General features: G+C 52.1%; 10 non-coding genes and 1 pseudogene across 10 annotated transcripts; all 11 read left to right on the top strand.

Annotated features, from left to right (window-relative positions):
- The first annotated feature begins 722 nt into the window (after positions 1-722).
- LOC126219112 (5S ribosomal RNA) lies at positions 723-841 on the top strand. The gene has a single exon (XR_007542605.1). It is a non-coding gene; the product is annotated as a 5S ribosomal RNA (ribosomal RNA).
- A 1,149-nt stretch (positions 842-1,990) lies between these two features.
- Positions 1,991-2,109, top strand: LOC126219122 (5S ribosomal RNA). Its single transcript, XR_007542613.1, has one exon. It is a non-coding gene; the product is annotated as a 5S ribosomal RNA (ribosomal RNA).
- A 2,311-nt stretch (positions 2,110-4,420) lies between these two features.
- Positions 4,421-4,539, top strand: LOC126219111 (5S ribosomal RNA). Its single transcript, XR_007542604.1, has one exon. It is a non-coding gene; the product is annotated as a 5S ribosomal RNA (ribosomal RNA).
- A 1,247-nt stretch (positions 4,540-5,786) lies between these two features.
- Positions 5,787-5,905, top strand: LOC126219110 (5S ribosomal RNA). The gene has a single exon (XR_007542603.1). It is a non-coding gene; the product is annotated as a 5S ribosomal RNA (ribosomal RNA).
- Positions 5,906-7,153: 1,248 nt separating this feature from the next.
- On the top strand, positions 7,154-7,272 carry LOC126219109 (5S ribosomal RNA). Its single transcript, XR_007542602.1, has one exon. It is a non-coding gene; the product is annotated as a 5S ribosomal RNA (ribosomal RNA).
- Positions 7,273-8,520: 1,248 nt separating this feature from the next.
- Positions 8,521-8,639, top strand: LOC126219107 (5S ribosomal RNA). The gene has a single exon (XR_007542601.1). It is a non-coding gene; the product is annotated as a 5S ribosomal RNA (ribosomal RNA).
- Positions 8,640-9,887: 1,248 nt separating this feature from the next.
- LOC126219106 (5S ribosomal RNA) lies at positions 9,888-10,006 on the top strand. The gene has a single exon (XR_007542600.1). It is a non-coding gene; the product is annotated as a 5S ribosomal RNA (ribosomal RNA).
- Positions 10,007-11,254: 1,248 nt separating this feature from the next.
- On the top strand, positions 11,255-11,373 carry LOC126219105 (5S ribosomal RNA). Its single transcript, XR_007542599.1, has one exon. It is a non-coding gene; the product is annotated as a 5S ribosomal RNA (ribosomal RNA).
- Positions 11,374-12,621: 1,248 nt separating this feature from the next.
- LOC126219104 (5S ribosomal RNA) lies at positions 12,622-12,740 on the top strand. Its single transcript, XR_007542598.1, has one exon. It is a non-coding gene; the product is annotated as a 5S ribosomal RNA (ribosomal RNA).
- Positions 12,741-13,953: 1,213 nt separating this feature from the next.
- LOC126219103 (5S ribosomal RNA) lies at positions 13,954-14,072 on the top strand. The gene has a single exon (XR_007542597.1). It is a non-coding gene; the product is annotated as a 5S ribosomal RNA (ribosomal RNA).
- A 1,247-nt stretch (positions 14,073-15,319) lies between these two features.
- Positions 15,320-15,437, top strand: LOC126219125 (5S ribosomal RNA; annotated as a pseudogene).
- The last annotated feature ends 4,506 nt before the right edge of the window (positions 15,438-19,943 follow it).

The raw sequence follows: 19,943 nt of genomic DNA, 5'->3' as shown, positions 1-19,943 counted from the left end.
GAAGAAGAGTGTGCCTAGGAAGATTTCCAAAGTGTCTCTGGAAATAACAAAACAGTATGAAACGGCGAAAGTGTTCCGGAATACGACGGGGCTTATTGTTTTGGATGCTTTGTCGAACCTCCTGTGTCTTCTGTCCTTGTTTCCATGGCACGCCACAGCGCTGCTCTAGTAGCTCCCAACGGCCGCCCACGGCGTCTCGGACACGCCGGTCAGGCCCGCGCCCGTCTCGCAGATGTTTGTCGTGCTTGTGCCGTCATATGGACCGCGACCCGAGCGGCAGCGAGCGGCAGTCGAGCAAAGTCGAGACAAGTCGGGACGGAAGGGGAGGGGACAGGCGAGAGTGCACCGCGCAAATTACGCAAATATCTGAAAAGCGCGGCGCGGCGTGTGTCAGGCAGGTGAGAAAGCTTCCGTCGGTCCAGCAGGACACTGCCACACCCCGCGCGGTCCCCCCGCCGCCCGGCCACGCGCAAGCCCCACAAGATGCGTCGCCCGCGAGTGTCGGAGGCCGCACGCACCAACCAAACGAATGATAGACAGGCGGTGCAACGAGCAGCTGTGCTGTGTTGTGCGTCTCACCCACGTGGCGGCGCGCCGCACTGCGCGTCGCCTTCGAGGTGGAAGGACGTGCTTTGCGTCAAATGTGCCACGGAAAACGGCGATTGCGTGTGTTGGGAGAAGGGGCGAATGCTTCTTCTGCCGTGCGGCTACGTTATAAGGACGCCAACGGCCATACCATGTTGAATACACCGGTTCTCGTCCGATCACCGAAGTTAAGCAACATCGGGCCCGGTTAGTACTTGGATGGGTGACCGCCTGGGAACACCGGGTGCTGTTGGCTCTATCTCATTTTTTAACTTTTACGTCGCCACACCTGCGAGGCCTCTTTTTCATACTAACTTTCAGGTGTGACAAAGATGCTTCCACAAGCATTTTAAAGTACTGTATCAAACGTAAGATACGAAACTACAGTAATGAACTCAGTTTGAGCAAGAATGCGCGAAACAAGAGTGCTAGAACGCCTCGAAAATAACAACACACTACGAATCGACAGATGAGTTCTGAAATACGTCAGGGCCTACTGTTTAGTAGCAGTGGTAAATTCCACAAAGTAAATAAATAAACAAAAAGGAAGGAAAAAAAAAAAAATCTGCCGTTCTCGTCCGATCACCGAAGTCAAGCAACAACGTTAGTACTCGGATCGGTGACCGCCTGGGAACTCTGGCTGCCTTCATTTTTTGCTTTTTAGTCGCTACCCCTGCCAGCCCTCTTTTCATGCTGCCTTTGCGATGTGACAAAGATGTTTCCACAGTGATTTAAAACTGTTGTATTAAGCATAAGGTACGATGTTAAGAAACTCAGTTTGAAGAAGAGTGTGCCTAGGAAGATTTCCAAAGTGTCTCTGGAAATAACAAAACAGTATGAAACGGCGAAAGTGTTCCGGAATACGACGGGGCTTATTGTTTTGGATGCTTTGTCGAACCTCCTGTGTCTTCTGTCCTTGTTTCCATGGCACGCCACAGCGCTGCTCTAGTAGCTCCCAACGGCCGCCCACGGCGTCTCGGACACGCCGGTCAGGCCCGCGCCCGTCTCGCAGATGTTTGTCGTGCTTGTGCCGTCATATGGACCGCGACCCGAGCGGCAGCGAGCGGCAGTCGAGCAAAGTCGAGACAAGTCGGGACGGAAGGGGAGGGGACAGGCGAGAGTGCACCGCGCAAATTACGCAAATATCTGAAAAGCGCGGCGCGGCGTGTGTCAGGCAGGTGAGAAAGCTTCCGTCGGTCCAGCAGGACACTGCCACACCCCGCGCGGTCCCCCCGCCGCCCGGCCACGCGCGTGCGTCTCACCCACGTGGCGGCGCGCCGCACTGCGCGTCGCCTTCGAGGTGGAAGGACGTGCTTTGCGTCAAATGTGCCACGGAAAACGGCGATTGCGTGTGTTGGGAGAAGGGGCGAATGCTTCTTCTGCCGTGCGGCTACGTTATAAGGACGCCAACGGCCATACCATGTTGAATACACCGGTTCTCGTCCGATCACCGAAGTTAAGCAACATCGGGCCCGGTTAGTACTTGGATGGGTGACCGCCTGGGAACACCGGCCGCCGCCGCCGCCGCAGCTGCCGCCGCCGCCGCCGCAGCTGCCGCCGCCGCCGCCGCAGCTGCCGCCGCCGCCGCCGCAGCTGCCACCGACGCCGCCGCCGCCGACGCCGCCACACCACGCCCCCCCCTAGTGCTCCACGCCTCCGTCGTCGCCGACGCAGAGACCCTCCAACGACCCCAAAGTGTTTTGTGTTAAAAATGAGTCCGGAGTAAAATTTGTGCAGTGCAAACACAGTGTCCGAAACGCAAAAAGTGTAAATATTAGTAGATGAGTGCTACGCCTACGCATATAGTGCATATCCAGGTAGCGATCATAAAAATGTGCGAAACATCACTTGATACGCCGAAGATGACTATGTGAGTAGACTAACAAAAGAAACAGCTATATCCAATTCATATCTAATCATAATTAAGCTTACCTAGATTATATTTGTCCACTTATTGAGTTTTCTTTAATTGTGTCTCATATGTGTTCCATATCGCCCTCTCACTATCTCTCTCTCTCTCTCTCTCTCTCTCGCTCTCTCTCTCCCTCTATCTCTCTCTCTCTCTCTCTCTCTCTCGCTATCTCGCTCTCTCTCTCGCTCTCTTCCCCTCAATCACCATCTCGTGGACACCTTCCCTATATATATATACAATATCCATTCATTCATATTTGTCAATTGTCCTTTGTCTCCTAGATGTAAGCCTTAGCCAATAAGACAACTCTAATAATAGTAACATGCCACATAATGGCACCAGACCAATAACTCCACATAGAATCAAGAACCTAGAAGTGTTTGTAACAGTAACCCATAAAATTTAACAAAAATGCAAACAAAACTGAAAAATGAAATAATTTGCTCCACTGACTTACAAATCAGTGCAACTGTGTAAATCAACCTGCAAACGCACAACATATAACGAAACAGACAATTGCAACAAAGTTACATACCAGAAAAGAAAAGAAAAAGACTGGATAACTAACAGAAATAGAAATTGAAAGTACCTTCGAATCTCATAACTGTAATTGTTTATTTTGTAAATAAAAGTTTATTACGTTAAAAAAAAAAAAAAAAAAAGGTGCTGTTGGCTCTATCTCATTTTTTAACTTTTACGTCGCCACACCTGCGAGGCCTCTTTTTCATACTAACTTTCAGGTGTGACAAAGATGCTTCCACAAGCATTTTAAAGTACTGTATCAAACGTAAGATACGAAACTACAGTAATGAACTCAGTTTGAGCAAGAATGCGCGAAACAAGAGTGCTAGAACGCCTCGAAAATAACAACACACTACGAATCGACAGATGAGTTCTGAAATACGTCAGGGCCTACTGTTTAGTAGCAGTGGTAAATTCCACAAAGTAAATAAATAAACAAAAAGGAAGGAAAAAAAAAAAAAAATCTGCCGTTCTCGTCCGATCACCGAAGTCAAGCAACAACGTTAGTACTCGGATCGGTGACCGCCTGGGAACTCTGGCTGCCTTCATTTTTTGCTTTTTAGTCGCTACCCCTGCCAGCCCTCTTTTCATGCTGCCTTTGCGATGTGACAAAGATGTTTCCACAGTGATTTAAAACTGTTGTATTAAGCATAAGGTACGATGTTAAGAAACTCAGTTTGAAGAAGAGTGTGCCTAGGAAGATTTCCAAAGTGTCTCTGGAAATAACAAAACAGTATGAAACGGCGAAAGTGTTCCGGAATACGACGGGGCTTATTGTTTTGGATGCTTTGTCGAACCTCCTGTGTCTTCTGTCCTTGTTTCCATGGCACGCCACAGCGCTGCTCTAGTAGCTCCCAACGGCCGCCCACGGCGTCTCGGACACGCCGGTCAGGCCCGCGCCCGTCTCGCAGATGTTTGTCGTGCTTGTGCCGTCATATGGACCGCGACCCGAGCGGCAGCGAGCGGCAGTCGAGCAAAGTCGAGACAAGTCGGGACGGAAGGGGAGGGGACAGGCGAGAGTGCACCGCGCAAATTACGCAAATATCTGAAAAGCGCGGCGCGGCGTGTGTCAGGCAGGTGAGAAAGCTTCCGTCGGTCCAGCAGGACACTGCCACACCCCGCGCGGTCCCCCCGCCGCCCGGCCACGCGCAAGCCCCACAAGATGCGTCGCCCGCGAGTGTCGGAGGCCGCACGCACCAACCAAACGAATGATAGACAGGCGGTGCAACGAGCAGCTGTGCTGTGTTGTGCGTCTCACCCACGTGGCGGCGCGCCGCACTGCGCGTCGCCTTCGAGGTGGAAGGACGTGCTTTGCGTCAAATGTGCCACGGAAAACGGCGATTGCGTGTGTTGGGAGAAGGGGCGAATGCTTCTTCTGCCGTGCGGCTACGTTATAAGGACGCCAACGGCCATACCATGTTGAATACACCGGTTCTCGTCCGATCACCGAAGTTAAGCAACATCGGGCCCGGTTAGTACTTGGATGGGTGACCGCCTGGGAACACCGGGTGCTGTTGGCTCTATCTCATTTTTTAACTTTTACGTCGCCACACCTGCGAGGCCTCTTTTTCATACTAACTTTCAGGTGTGACAAAGATGCTTCCACAAGCATTTTAAAGTACTGTATCAAACGTAAGATACGAAACTACAGTAATGAACTCAGTTTGAGCAAGAATGCGCGAAACAAGAGTGCTAGAACGCCTCGAAAATAACAACACACTACGAATCGACAGATGAGTTCTGAAATACGTCAGGGCCTACTGTTTAGTAGCAGTGGTAAATTCCACAAAGTAAATAAATAAACAAAAAGGAAGGAAAAAAAAAAAAAATCTGCCGTTCTCGTCCGATCACCGAAGTCAAGCAACAACGTTAGTACTCGGATCGGTGACCGCCTGGGAACTCTGGCTGCCTTCATTTTTTGCTTTTTAGTCGCTACCCCTGCCAGCCCTCTTTTCATGCTGCCTTTGCGATGTGACAAAGATGTTTCCACAGTGATTTAAAACTGTTGTATTAAGCATAAGGTACGATGTTAAGAAACTCAGTTTGAAGAAGAGTGTGCCTAGGAAGATTTCCAAAGTGTCTCTGGAAATAACAAAACAGTATGAAACGGCGAAAGTGTTCCGGAATACGACGGGGCTTATTGTTTTGGATGCTTTGTCGAACCTCCTGTGTCTTCTGTCCTTGTTTCCATGGCACGCCACAGCGCTGCTCTAGTAGCTCCCAACGGCCGCCCACGGCGTCTCGGACACGCCGGTCAGGCCCGCGCCCGTCTCGCAGATGTTTGTCGTGCTTGTGCCGTCATATGGACCGCGACCCGAGCGGCAGCGAGCGGCAGTCGAGCAAAGTCGAGACAAGTCGGGACGGAAGGGGAGGGGACAGGCGAGAGTGCACCGCGCAAATTACGCAAATATCTGAAAAGCGCGGCGCGGCGTGTGTCAGGCAGGTGAGAAAGCTTCCGTCGGTCCAGCAGGACACTGCCACACCCCGCGCGGTCCCCCCGCCGCCCGGCCACGCGCAAGCCCCACAAGATGCGTCGCCCGCGAGTGTCGGAGGCCGCACGCACCAACCAAACGAATGATAGACAGGCGGTGCAACGAGCAGCTGTGCTGTGTTGTGCGTCTCACCCACGTGGCGGCGCGCCGCACTGCGCGTCGCCTTCGAGGTGGAAGGACGTGCTTTGCGTCAAATGTGCCACGGAAAACGGCGATTGCGTGTGTTGGGAGAAGGGGCGAATGCTTCTTCTGCCGTGCGGCTACGTTATAAGGACGCCAACGGCCATACCATGTTGAATACACCGGTTCTCGTCCGATCACCGAAGTTAAGCAACATCGGGCCCGGTTAGTACTTGGATGGGTGACCGCCTGGGAACACCGGGTGCTGTTGGCTCTATCTCATTTTTTAACTTTTACGTCGCCACACCTGCGAGGCCTCTTTTTCATACTAACTTTCAGGTGTGACAAAGATGCTTCCACAAGCATTTTAAAGTACTGTATCAAACGTAAGATACGAAACTACAGTAATGAACTCAGTTTGAGCAAGAATGCGCGAAACAAGAGTGCTAGAACGCCTCGAAAATAACAACACACTACGAATCGACAGATGAGTTCTGAAATACGTCAGGGCCTACTGTTTAGTAGCAGTGGTAAATTCCACAAAGTAAATAAATAAACAAAAAGGAAGGAAAAAAAAAAAAAAATCTGCCGTTCTCGTCCGATCACCGAAGTCAAGCAACAACGTTAGTACTCGGATCGGTGACCGCCTGGGAACTCTGGCTGCCTTCATTTTTTGCTTTTTAGTCGCTACCCCTGCCAGCCCTCTTTTCATGCTGCCTTTGCGATGTGACAAAGATGTTTCCACAGTGATTTAAAACTGTTGTATTAAGCATAAGGTACGATGTTAAGAAACTCAGTTTGAAGAAGAGTGTGCCTAGGAAGATTTCCAAAGTGTCTCTGGAAATAACAAAACAGTATGAAACGGCGAAAGTGTTCCGGAATACGACGGGGCTTATTGTTTTGGATGCTTTGTCGAACCTCCTGTGTCTTCTGTCCTTGTTTCCATGGCACGCCACAGCGCTGCTCTAGTAGCTCCCAACGGCCGCCCACGGCGTCTCGGACACGCCGGTCAGGCCCGCGCCCGTCTCGCAGATGTTTGTCGTGCTTGTGCCGTCATATGGACCGCGACCCGAGCGGCAGCGAGCGGCAGTCGAGCAAAGTCGAGACAAGTCGGGACGGAAGGGGAGGGGACAGGCGAGAGTGCACCGCGCAAATTACGCAAATATCTGAAAAGCGCGGCGCGGCGTGTGTCAGGCAGGTGAGAAAGCTTCCGTCGGTCCAGCAGGACACTGCCACACCCCGCGCGGTCCCCCCGCCGCCCGGCCACGCGCAAGCCCCACAAGATGCGTCGCCCGCGAGTGTCGGAGGCCGCACGCACCAACCAAACGAATGATAGACAGGCGGTGCAACGAGCAGCTGTGCTGTGTTGTGCGTCTCACCCACGTGGCGGCGCGCCGCACTGCGCGTCGCCTTCGAGGTGGAAGGACGTGCTTTGCGTCAAATGTGCCACGGAAAACGGCGATTGCGTGTGTTGGGAGAAGGGGCGAATGCTTCTTCTGCCGTGCGGCTACGTTATAAGGACGCCAACGGCCATACCATGTTGAATACACCGGTTCTCGTCCGATCACCGAAGTTAAGCAACATCGGGCCCGGTTAGTACTTGGATGGGTGACCGCCTGGGAACACCGGGTGCTGTTGGCTCTATCTCATTTTTTAACTTTTACGTCGCCACACCTGCGAGGCCTCTTTTTCATACTAACTTTCAGGTGTGACAAAGATGCTTCCACAAGCATTTTAAAGTACTGTATCAAACGTAAGATACGAAACTACAGTAATGAACTCAGTTTGAGCAAGAATGCGCGAAACAAGAGTGCTAGAACGCCTCGAAAATAACAACACACTACGAATCGACAGATGAGTTCTGAAATACGTCAGGGCCTACTGTTTAGTAGCAGTGGTAAATTCCACAAAGTAAATAAATAAACAAAAAGGAAGGAAAAAAAAAAAAAAATCTGCCGTTCTCGTCCGATCACCGAAGTCAAGCAACAACGTTAGTACTCGGATCGGTGACCGCCTGGGAACTCTGGCTGCCTTCATTTTTTGCTTTTTAGTCGCTACCCCTGCCAGCCCTCTTTTCATGCTGCCTTTGCGATGTGACAAAGATGTTTCCACAGTGATTTAAAACTGTTGTATTAAGCATAAGGTACGATGTTAAGAAACTCAGTTTGAAGAAGAGTGTGCCTAGGAAGATTTCCAAAGTGTCTCTGGAAATAACAAAACAGTATGAAACGGCGAAAGTGTTCCGGAATACGACGGGGCTTATTGTTTTGGATGCTTTGTCGAACCTCCTGTGTCTTCTGTCCTTGTTTCCATGGCACGCCACAGCGCTGCTCTAGTAGCTCCCAACGGCCGCCCACGGCGTCTCGGACACGCCGGTCAGGCCCGCGCCCGTCTCGCAGATGTTTGTCGTGCTTGTGCCGTCATATGGACCGCGACCCGAGCGGCAGCGAGCGGCAGTCGAGCAAAGTCGAGACAAGTCGGGACGGAAGGGGAGGGGACAGGCGAGAGTGCACCGCGCAAATTACGCAAATATCTGAAAAGCGCGGCGCGGCGTGTGTCAGGCAGGTGAGAAAGCTTCCGTCGGTCCAGCAGGACACTGCCACACCCCGCGCGGTCCCCCCGCCGCCCGGCCACGCGCAAGCCCCACAAGATGCGTCGCCCGCGAGTGTCGGAGGCCGCACGCACCAACCAAACGAATGATAGACAGGCGGTGCAACGAGCAGCTGTGCTGTGTTGTGCGTCTCACCCACGTGGCGGCGCGCCGCACTGCGCGTCGCCTTCGAGGTGGAAGGACGTGCTTTGCGTCAAATGTGCCACGGAAAACGGCGATTGCGTGTGTTGGGAGAAGGGGCGAATGCTTCTTCTGCCGTGCGGCTACGTTATAAGGACGCCAACGGCCATACCATGTTGAATACACCGGTTCTCGTCCGATCACCGAAGTTAAGCAACATCGGGCCCGGTTAGTACTTGGATGGGTGACCGCCTGGGAACACCGGGTGCTGTTGGCTCTATCTCATTTTTTAACTTTTACGTCGCCACACCTGCGAGGCCTCTTTTTCATACTAACTTTCAGGTGTGACAAAGATGCTTCCACAAGCATTTTAAAGTACTGTATCAAACGTAAGATACGAAACTACAGTAATGAACTCAGTTTGAGCAAGAATGCGCGAAACAAGAGTGCTAGAACGCCTCGAAAATAACAACACACTACGAATCGACAGATGAGTTCTGAAATACGTCAGGGCCTACTGTTTAGTAGCAGTGGTAAATTCCACAAAGTAAATAAATAAACAAAAAGGAAGGAAAAAAAAAAAAAAATCTGCCGTTCTCGTCCGATCACCGAAGTCAAGCAACAACGTTAGTACTCGGATCGGTGACCGCCTGGGAACTCTGGCTGCCTTCATTTTTTGCTTTTTAGTCGCTACCCCTGCCAGCCCTCTTTTCATGCTGCCTTTGCGATGTGACAAAGATGTTTCCACAGTGATTTAAAACTGTTGTATTAAGCATAAGGTACGATGTTAAGAAACTCAGTTTGAAGAAGAGTGTGCCTAGGAAGATTTCCAAAGTGTCTCTGGAAATAACAAAACAGTATGAAACGGCGAAAGTGTTCCGGAATACGACGGGGCTTATTGTTTTGGATGCTTTGTCGAACCTCCTGTGTCTTCTGTCCTTGTTTCCATGGCACGCCACAGCGCTGCTCTAGTAGCTCCCAACGGCCGCCCACGGCGTCTCGGACACGCCGGTCAGGCCCGCGCCCGTCTCGCAGATGTTTGTCGTGCTTGTGCCGTCATATGGACCGCGACCCGAGCGGCAGCGAGCGGCAGTCGAGCAAAGTCGAGACAAGTCGGGACGGAAGGGGAGGGGACAGGCGAGAGTGCACCGCGCAAATTACGCAAATATCTGAAAAGCGCGGCGCGGCGTGTGTCAGGCAGGTGAGAAAGCTTCCGTCGGTCCAGCAGGACACTGCCACACCCCGCGCGGTCCCCCCGCCGCCCGGCCACGCGCAAGCCCCACAAGATGCGTCGCCCGCGAGTGTCGGAGGCCGCACGCACCAACCAAACGAATGATAGACAGGCGGTGCAACGAGCAGCTGTGCTGTGTTGTGCGTCTCACCCACGTGGCGGCGCGCCGCACTGCGCGTCGCCTTCGAGGTGGAAGGACGTGCTTTGCGTCAAATGTGCCACGGAAAACGGCGATTGCGTGTGTTGGGAGAAGGGGCGAATGCTTCTTCTGCCGTGCGGCTACGTTATAAGGACGCCAACGGCCATACCATGTTGAATACACCGGTTCTCGTCCGATCACCGAAGTTAAGCAACATCGGGCCCGGTTAGTACTTGGATGGGTGACCGCCTGGGAACACCGGGTGCTGTTGGCTCTATCTCATTTTTTAACTTTTACGTCGCCACACCTGCGAGGCCTCTTTTTCATACTAACTTTCAGGTGTGACAAAGATGCTTCCACAAGCATTTTAAAGTACTGTATCAAACGTAAGATACGAAACTACAGTAATGAACTCAGTTTGAGCAAGAATGCGCGAAACAAGAGTGCTAGAACGCCTCGAAAATAACAACACACTACGAATCGACAGATGAGTTCTGAAATACGTCAGGGCCTACTGTTTAGTAGCAGTGGTAAATTCCACAAAGTAAATAAATAAACAAAAAGGAAGGAAAAAAAAAAAAAAATCTGCCGTTCTCGTCCGATCACCGAAGTCAAGCAACAACGTTAGTACTCGGATCGGTGACCGCCTGGGAACTCTGGCTGCCTTCATTTTTTGCTTTTTAGTCGCTACCCCTGCCAGCCCTCTTTTCATGCTGCCTTTGCGATGTGACAAAGATGTTTCCACAGTGATTTAAAACTGTTGTATTAAGCATAAGGTACGATGTTAAGAAACTCAGTTTGAAGAAGAGTGTGCCTAGGAAGATTTCCAAAGTGTCTCTGGAAATAACAAAACAGTATGAAACGGCGAAAGTGTTCCGGAATACGACGGGGCTTATTGTTTTGGATGCTTTGTCGAACCTCCTGTGTCTTCTGTCCTTGTTTCCATGGCACGCCACAGCGCTGCTCTAGTAGCTCCCAACGGCCGCCCACGGCGTCTCGGACACGCCGGTCAGGCCCGCGCCCGTCTCGCAGATGTTTGTCGTGCTTGTGCCGTCATATGGACCGCGACCCGAGCGGCAGCGAGCGGCAGTCGAGCAAAGTCGAGACAAGTCGGGACGGAAGGGGAGGGGACAGGCGAGAGTGCACCGCGCAAATTACGCAAATATCTGAAAAGCGCGGCGCGGCGTGTGTCAGGCAGGTGAGAAAGCTTCCGTCGGTCCAGCAGGACACTGCCACACCCCGCGCGGTCCCCCCGCCGCCCGGCCACGCGCAAGCCCCACAAGATGCGTCGCCCGCGAGTGTCGGAGGCCGCACGCACCAACCAAACGAATGATAGACAGGCGGTGCAACGAGCAGCTGTGCTGTGTTGTGCGTCTCACCCACGTGGCGGCGCGCCGCACTGCGCGTCGCCTTCGAGGTGGAAGGACGTGCTTTGCGTCAAATGTGCCACGGAAAACGGCGATTGCGTGTGTTGGGAGAAGGGGCGAATGCTTCTTCTGCCGTGCGGCTACGTTATAAGGACGCCAACGGCCATACCATGTTGAATACACCGGTTCTCGTCCGATCACCGAAGTTAAGCAACATCGGGCCCGGTTAGTACTTGGATGGGTGACCGCCTGGGAACACCGGGTGCTGTTGGCTCTATCTCATTTTTTAACTTTTACGTCGCCACACCTGCGAGGCCTCTTTTTCATACTAACTTTCAGGTGTGACAAAGATGCTTCCACAAGCATTTTAAAGTACTGTATCAAACGTAAGATACGAAACTACAGTAATGAACTCAGTTTGAGCAAGAATGCGCGAAACAAGAGTGCTAGAACGCCTCGAAAATAACAACACACTACGAATCGACAGATGAGTTCTGAAATACGTCAGGGCCTACTGTTTAGTAGCAGTGGTAAATTCCACAAAGTAAATAAATAAACAAAAAGGAAGGAAAAAAAAAAAAAAATCTGCCGTTCTCGTCCGATCACCGAAGTCAAGCAACAACGTTAGTACTCGGATCGGTGACCGCCTGGGAACTCTGGCTGCCTTCATTTTTTGCTTTTTAGTCGCTACCCCTGCCAGCCCTCTTTTCATGCTGCCTTTGCGATGTGACAAAGATGTTTCCACAGTGATTTAAAACTGTTGTATTAAGCATAAGGTACGATGTTAAGAAACTCAGTTTGAAGAAGAGTGTGCCTAGGAAGATTTCCAAAGTGTCTCTGGAAATAACAAAACAGTATGAAACGGCGAAAGTGTTCCGGAATACGACGGGGCTTATTGTTTTGGATGCTTTGTCGAACCTCCTGTGTCTTCTGTCCTTGTTTCCATGGCACGCCACAGCGCTGCTCTAGTAGCTCCCAACGGCCGCCCACGGCGTCTCGGACACGCCGGTCAGGCCCGCGCCCGTCTCGCAGATGTTTGTCGTGCTTGTGCCGTCATATGGACCGCGACCCGAGCGGCAGCGAGCGGCAGTCGAGCAAAGTCGAGACAAGTCGGGACGGAAGGGGAGGGGACAGGCGAGAGTGCACCGCGCAAATTACGCAAATATCTGAAAAGCGCGGCGCGGCGTGTGTCAGGCAGGTGAGAAAGCTTCCGTCGGTCCAGCAGGACACTGCCACACCCCGCGCGGTCCCCCCGCCGCCCGGCCACGCGCAAGCCCCACAAGATGCGTCGCCCGCGAGTGTCGGAGGCCGCACGCACCAACCAAACGAATGATAGACAGGCGGTGCAACGAGCAGCTGTGCTGTGTTGTGCGTCTCACCCACGTGGCGGCGCGCCGCACTGCGCGTCGCCTTCGAGGTGGAAGGACGTGCTTTGCGTCAAATGTGCCACGGAAAACGGCGATTGCGTGTGTTGGGAGAAGGGGCGAATGCTTCTTCTGCCGTGCGGCTACGTTATAAGGACGCCAACGGCCATACCATGTTGAATACACCGGTTCTCGTCCGATCACCGAAGTTAAGCAACATCGGGCCCGGTTAGTACTTGGATGGGTGACCGCCTGGGAACACCGGGTGCTGTTGGCTCTATCTCATTTTTTAACTTTTACGTCGCCACACCTGCGAGGCCTCTTTTTCATACTAACTTTCAGGTGTGACAAAGATGCTTCCACAAGCATTTTAAAGTACTGTATCAAACGTAAGATACGAAACTACAGTAATGAACTCAGTTTGAGCAAGAATGCGCGAAACAAGAGTGCTAGAACGCCTCGAAAATAACAACACACTACGAATCGACAGATGAGTTCTGAAATACGTCAGGGCCTACTGTTTAGTAGCAGTGGTAAATTCCACAAAGTAAATAAATAAACAAAAAGGAAGGAAAAAAAAAAAAAAATCTGCCGTTCTCGTCCGATCACCGAAGTCAAGCAACAACGTTAGTACTCGGATCGGTGACCGCCTGGGAACTCTGGCTGCCTTCATTTTTTGCTTTTTAGTCGCTACCCCTGCCAGCCCTCTTTTCATGCTGCCTTTGCGATGTGACAAAGATGTTTCCACAGTGATTTAAAACTGTTGTATTAAGCATAAGGTACGATGTTAAGAAACTCAGTTTGAAGAAGAGTGTGCCTAGGAAGATTTCCAAAGTGTCTCTGGAAATAACAAAACAGTATGAAACGGCGAAAGTGTTCCGGAATACGACGGGGCTTATTGTTTTGGATGCTTTGTCGAACCTCCTGTGTCTTCTGTCCTTGTTTCCATGGCACGCCACAGCGCTGCTCTAGTAGCTCCCAACGGCCGCCCACGGCGTCTCGGACACGCCGGTCAGGCCCGCGCCCGTCTCGCAGATGTTTGTCGTGCTTGTGCCGTCATATGGACCGCGACCCGAGCGGCAGCGAGCGGCAGTCGAGCAAAGTCGAGACAAGTCGGGACGGAAGGGGAGGGGACAGGCGAGAGTGCACCGCGCAAATTACGCAAATATCTGAAAAGCGCGGCGCGGCGTGTGTCAGGCAGGTGAGAAAGCTTCCGTCGGTCCAGCAGGACACTGCCACACCCCGCGCGGTCCCCCCGCCGCCCGGCCACGCGCAAGCCCCACAAGATGCGTCGCCCGCGAGTGTCGGAGGCCGCACGCACCAACCAAACGAATGATAGACAGGCGGTGCAACGAGCAGCTGTGCTGTGTTGTGCGTCTCACCCACGTGGCGGCGCGCCGCACTGCGCGTCGTGCCACGGAAAACGGCGATTGCGTGTGTTGGGAGAAGGGGCGAATGCTTCTTCTGCCGTGCGGCTACGTTATAAGGACGCCAACGGCCATACCATGTTGAATACACCGGTTCTCGTCCGATCACCGAAGTTAAGCAACATCGGGCCCGGTTAGTACTTGGATGGGTGACCGCCTGGGAACACCGGGTGCTGTTGGCTCTATCTCATTTTTTAACTTTTACGTCGCCACACCTGCGAGGCCTCTTTTTCATACTAACTTTCAGGTGTGACAAAGATGCTTCCACAAGCATTTTAAAGTACTGTATCAAACGTAAGATACGAAACTACAGTAATGAACTCAGTTTGAGCAAGAATGCGCGAAACAAGAGTGCTAGAACGCCTCGAAAATAACAACACACTACGAATCGACAGATGAGTTCTGAAATACGTCAGGGCCTACTGTTTAGTAGCAGTGGTAAATTCCACAAAGTAAATAAATAAACAAAAAGGAAGGAAAAAAAAAAAAAATCTGCCGTTCTCGTCCGATCACCGAAGTCAAGCAACAACGTTAGTACTCGGATCGGTGACCGCCTGGGAACTCTGGCTGCCTTCATTTTTTGCTTTTTAGTCGCTACCCCTGCCAGCCCTCTTTTCATGCTGCCTTTGCGATGTGACAAAGATGTTTCCACAGTGATTTAAAACTGTTGTATTAAGCATAAGGTACGATGTTAAGAAACTCAGTTTGAAGAAGAGTGTGCCTAGGAAGATTTCCAAAGTGTCTCTGGAAATAACAAAACAGTATGAAACGGCGAAAGTGTTCCGGAATACGACGGGGCTTATTGTTTTGGATGCTTTGTCGAACCTCCTGTGTCTTCTGTCCTTGTTTCCATGGCACGCCACAGCGCTGCTCTAGTAGCTCCCAACGGCCGCCCACGGCGTCTCGGACACGCCGGTCAGGCCCGCGCCCGTCTCGCAGATGTTTGTCGTGCTTGTGCCGTCATATGGACCGCGACCCGAGCGGCAGCGAGCGGCAGTCGAGCAAAGTCGAGACAAGTCGGGACGGAAGGGGAGGGGACAGGCGAGAGTGCACCGCGCAAATTACGCAAATATCTGAAAAGCGCGGCGCGGCGTGTGTCAGGCAGGTGAGAAAGCTTCCGTCGGTCCAGCAGGACACTGCCACACCCCGCGCGGTCCCCCCGCCGCCCGGCCACGCGCAAGCCCCACAAGATGCGTCGCCCGCGAGTGTCGGAGGCCGCACGCACCAACCAAACGAATGATAGACAGGCGGTGCAACGAGCAGCTGTGCTGTGTTGTGCGTCTCACCCACGTGGCGGCGCGCCGCACTGCGCGTCGCCTTCGAGGTGGAAGGACGTGCTTTGCGTCAAATGTGCCACGGAAAACGGCGATTGCGTGTGTTGGGAGAAGGGGCGAATGCTTCTTCTGCCGTGCGGCTACGTTATAAGGACGCCAACGGCCATACCATGTTGAATACACCGGTTCTCGTCCGATCACCGAAGTTAAGCAACATCGGGCCCGGTTAGTACTTGGCTGGCTGCCCGCCTGGCAACACCTCGGTGCCTCGCGTGCAGTGTTTCCTTGTGCGACTTGGCCGGCGGCGCCTCGGCGTTCGTCTGCTTACTTTGCCACGTGGCTATACTTCTACTGACTGTAAGTAATGGATATACTTTACGATGATAGTGAAGAGCGACAGAACAATGTTCAGTGCGAGTTTGATCGTTCTGCAGAGAAACCTTCGGCTTTTGAGATCCATCGTTGGATAATTGAGGATTTGTTGTTGTCTACTAATGATGTACTCGGTATTCAGTTCGATACGTTTTTAAATTCTGTGTTCTTAAAACTGAAATCTTCCGATCTGTGTGATGCTGTTGTTTCTGTTAATGACGGTGTTCGCAGATTTCGACACCTTAACGGAAATATTAGTAATGTCACTGTGTCTCATGCTGGTTTTGGTCTTCGGCAAATACGGATATTTAACCTTCCGTTTGAAATTCGCAACGACACTATTTCTCGTCACTTGCGGCCATATGGCACTGTTTTATCTGTTGTGAAAGAGAAATGGTCGTCTGCGTATATATTTCAAGTCGAGAACGGTGTGCGCAGTGTTAAGATGGTGGTTAGGCAGCATATTCCGTCTTTTATTTTGGTAAACGGTCACCGTGCGTTTGTCACGTACAGTGGCCAGCCACAGACTTGCTCCTTTTGTAATGGTGTAGGACATTATCGGCAGGATTGTCCGAAGCGAAAACGGCCTGTTCAGCTACCACTTGAGGCCAATTTGCAGGGAGCTAGTTTTGCTTCCGTCGCGGCTACGGTCTTGGGTTCCGCCCCCCCCGCACTCGCGCGGCGTGCGGCAGATGTTAATCTTGCTGCCGCCGCGGAAGCGATGGATATGTCTGCTGATGCTACTGTCTCTGTTCTTGCGACTACCGGCCAGGAATCTTTGTCCGTGGTTTCGGAAAACGTGCCTGCTGTTATTCAACCTGTTGTGGGTGCTGTTGTGTCGGAGACTGTCTCTGACTCCGTGCCGCAATCGGTAACCGATGTTGTTTCGCGCCCTATTTCGGACTCTGTTGCACCTATTGTGTCGCAGTCGGCACCCTCTCTTTCTGTGCCTGCACCCGTCGTTGTACCCTCTGATGTTCCTGAGCCTATTCCTGTTGCGGAATCACGCGATGTTTTTGTGGAACCGAAACCGCAACGGGATGAAGCTCGTTCTCGGAGTTCCAGTAGGCAACGCTTCCGCAGTGCAAGTAGCTCCCCTTCTTACGACAGGGGTTTACCGCGAGGTGACCGTAGTCCGTCCCCGGTAGGGCGCTCCCCCGCCTCTTCTTGGGCGTCGCAACGCCGTGCCGCGCGGCGCGACCTAGACGTGGAGCTACGGCCGCCTCAGGCTTCCGGCTCCGGGCGTCAGCCGCCGCGCAAACAACAACAACAACAGCCGCCGCGTGCCTCCTCTCGCCACGCGCAATCAGCTGATGTGAGTGTTGCAGCGCAGCAACGTGACGTTGCTGTTCGCCATCTGCGGACTGTGTTGAGTCAACCCGCCTCTGTAGACGTGCCTGTTTTAGCGCCAGACACAGTCTTGGCTGTGACTGCGGCACCTATGTCGACAAAACGTAAGGCTGAGGATGTACACCGACGTCGCGCTGGTCCGTCTATCCACGACCGCGTGTCGGTGCCTTCCTCCGACGTAGAGATGCCCGTCAGGGATTCTGTGTCGGGCGCCTCTGACGTGACAGCTACTGCCACCCTGCCACCCCTCTCCCCCTTCGAACCTTCGGAGTGGGCGAAGGATGTTGTGGAGGGTGAGGAGACGTAGTGTGTGTCCTGCGCCCCCTCCTCTTTTGTGCATATGCCCATTCCGTGTTTTATGTGTGTTTTTACTTTTGTGTGTGTCTCTTAATTGTGTGAGTCTATGACTTACGATTTTAGCCAGTGGAATATTGTCACTTTTAATCTAAACAAGTTGAGTCACCACTGCAAGATACTGGCCTTTAAGGACTTTTTACGCGATCACCACTGCCATGTTGTCTTTTTACAAGAGGTGACGCGTGATGCACTTGTCTTTTTACACGATTTTAGTGACTTTATTGTTATTGACAATGTTTTACCTGATCACAGTACAGGAACTGCCATTTTAGTACGTTCTGACCTTGCTATTTCCAATGTTGACATTTTACCTAATGGTCGTGCTGTTAGCTGCACTATACTGGGCGTTGTATTTGTTAACGTTTATGCTCCGTCTGGGAACGATAAGCCGGCGAGGGCTGCTTTTTATGGGCAGGAATTGTGTGCGCTGCTACATCGCAATGTGGATGCTTTAGTTGTAGGCGGCGATTTTAATTGCGTATTAGATGTTGTCGATCAGGTGCCTCGTCCTAACATTTGTCGCGAGTTCGGCGACTTGATTCGCAGTTTTCAGCTCGTTGATACGTGGCGTGTTTTCAACCCTGACGTTACGCACTTTACACATTTTTATCCCACGGGGCACAGCCGCCTGGACAGAATTTACGTTTCTGCCCCGCTTTCTGCCCGTATTTGCCGCACGGAAATGTTTCCCGTGGTGTTTTCTGATCATTCCGGTTACCTTTGTCAGCTTTTATTGCCTCGGGTTTGTGTTCCCAGACGAAGGAATCTGTGGAAATTTAATTGTGCTTTATTGAACGACGCCCATTTTGTGACATGTTTTACCAATCTGTGGCACAAATTAATCGGGACTCGGCGAGGTGACTGTAGTGTGCTGGAGTGGTGGGTCGGGGAGGCCAAGCCGGTGATTAGGCGGTTTTTGATGGATTTTAGCCGCGAGGCGGCTCGTTGGCGTCGCGCTACGGCCCGCTTCCATCAGGCATGTTTACAAGACCTCGCGCTGCGCGTGACGTCACAGCCTGCCTTGCTGCCCGCTTTTAAACAATTCCAGCGTCAGCTTCTCGCCGATTTGCGTGCTGTTAGTGACGGTGCCGTCGTCCGCAGCCAGCCTGCGGGGGTTGTGGATGGCGAACCTTTGTCACTTTATCATTTGCATAGGGAACGAAGGCGGCGCGCCCGTCTGCACATCAGTACCTGGAAAAAGTCCGACGGTGGACGGACTACTGTCCAGTCCGACATTGAGCGGGATATTTTTAATCATTTTAGTTCCCTTTTTCGTGCGCTGGATGTTGATTGTGATGCGTTGCGGGATTTTTTACAAGTCATCCCTCATGTTTTAACCCGTACGGATAGGACGCATTTAAATGCTGCTTATGTACATGACGACCTGTACGACGCTGTCCGACGAAGCCCTAAGTGTAAATCGCCTGGTCCCGACGGCATTCCTGCTGAATTTTATTTGAAATTTTATGGTCTTTTTCGTGATGTTTTTGTGGCTCTTTTAAATGAAATACGGGATGGTGCTGTTATCCCTGCTGCTTTTGAGGAGGGGGTAGTGACCTTAGTACCTAAATCGTCTGCGACGCCCTGTATTGACGCTGTTCGGCCAATAACTTTACTTAACGCGGACTTTAAGATTGTGACACGCTGTGTGGCTCAACGCCTTAAGGTTGTTTTACCGTCGGTCCTCAGTGACGGTCAATCATGTGCGGTGCAGGGACGAAACATTTTTGACGCCGTCCTCGCCTATCGCGACTGTATCGGCTTTGTTAAAAGTGCGCGACTGCCGATAGCTGCCATCTTATTAATTGATTTCAAAAATGCTTTCGACCGCATTAGCCATGTCTACCTCCGCCAGGTTCTTGTGCGGATGGGCTTCGGTCTTAAGTTTACGACTGTGGTAAAGCATCTTTTACAGAATGCGACGTCCCGTGTTAGTGTCAATGGCCGCTTGACGCCGGCTTTCCGTGTTGGGCGCTCGGTGCGGCAGGGGTGTCCCCTTTCGATGGCTCTTTTTTCTGTAGCTTTAGATCCGTTGCTGCGAATTATTGGCCGGGAATGCCGCGGCATTCAGATAGGGACGACCCGCCTCATTTGCAAAGCATATGCCGACGACCTTGGTGTTTTTCTTAGCCGTTCTGAAGACGTTGACACTTTATATGGCGCGCTGCAACGATTTGAAAAAGCCACAGGTGCCATTGTTAACCCTGCTAAGACTGTTTGTTTGCCTCTTACACCCCGCGCACGGTCCTTACAGCGGAACTGGTTCTGTGTCCGTGAACAGCAAAAAGTCCTGGGCGTGCTTTTTTCTTCTCACCCACAACGGATGGAAGCGCTTAATTGGCGGTCCACGCTGCACAAGGTGCGTGCTGTTGCCAAGATCTATGCGGCTCGCACGTTGGCGCTTCGTGATAAGGTCGCCTTGATCAATACTACCATTCTGGCCAGGGCGTGGTATCTCGCGCAGGTCCTTCCACTGCCTCGGCAATTGGAACGTGCCCTCAAGCAGGCGGTGTATTGGTTTTTATGGCGAGGTGACATTTTTAAAGTCTCGTATGACACCTGTACTCTAAGCCCAACAGATGGTGGTTTGGGCCTCGTAGATCTTCGCGCGAAGTGTTCTGCTCTCCTTTGGAAACGGACCACTGTTGTTATGGAGAGGGCCCCGTATGGTACTACTGCGGCGGTCTTTAATATGTATCG

The sequence above is a fragment of the Schistocerca nitens genome, unplaced genomic scaffold, assembly GCF_023898315.1.
Source record: "Schistocerca nitens isolate TAMUIC-IGC-003100 unplaced genomic scaffold, iqSchNite1.1 HiC_scaffold_159, whole genome shotgun sequence".
Taxonomy (NCBI): domain Eukaryota; kingdom Metazoa; phylum Arthropoda; class Insecta; order Orthoptera; family Acrididae; genus Schistocerca; species Schistocerca nitens.
Note: the sequence above shows the minus strand (reverse complement) of the source record. Positions and strands in the feature narration are given on the sequence as shown.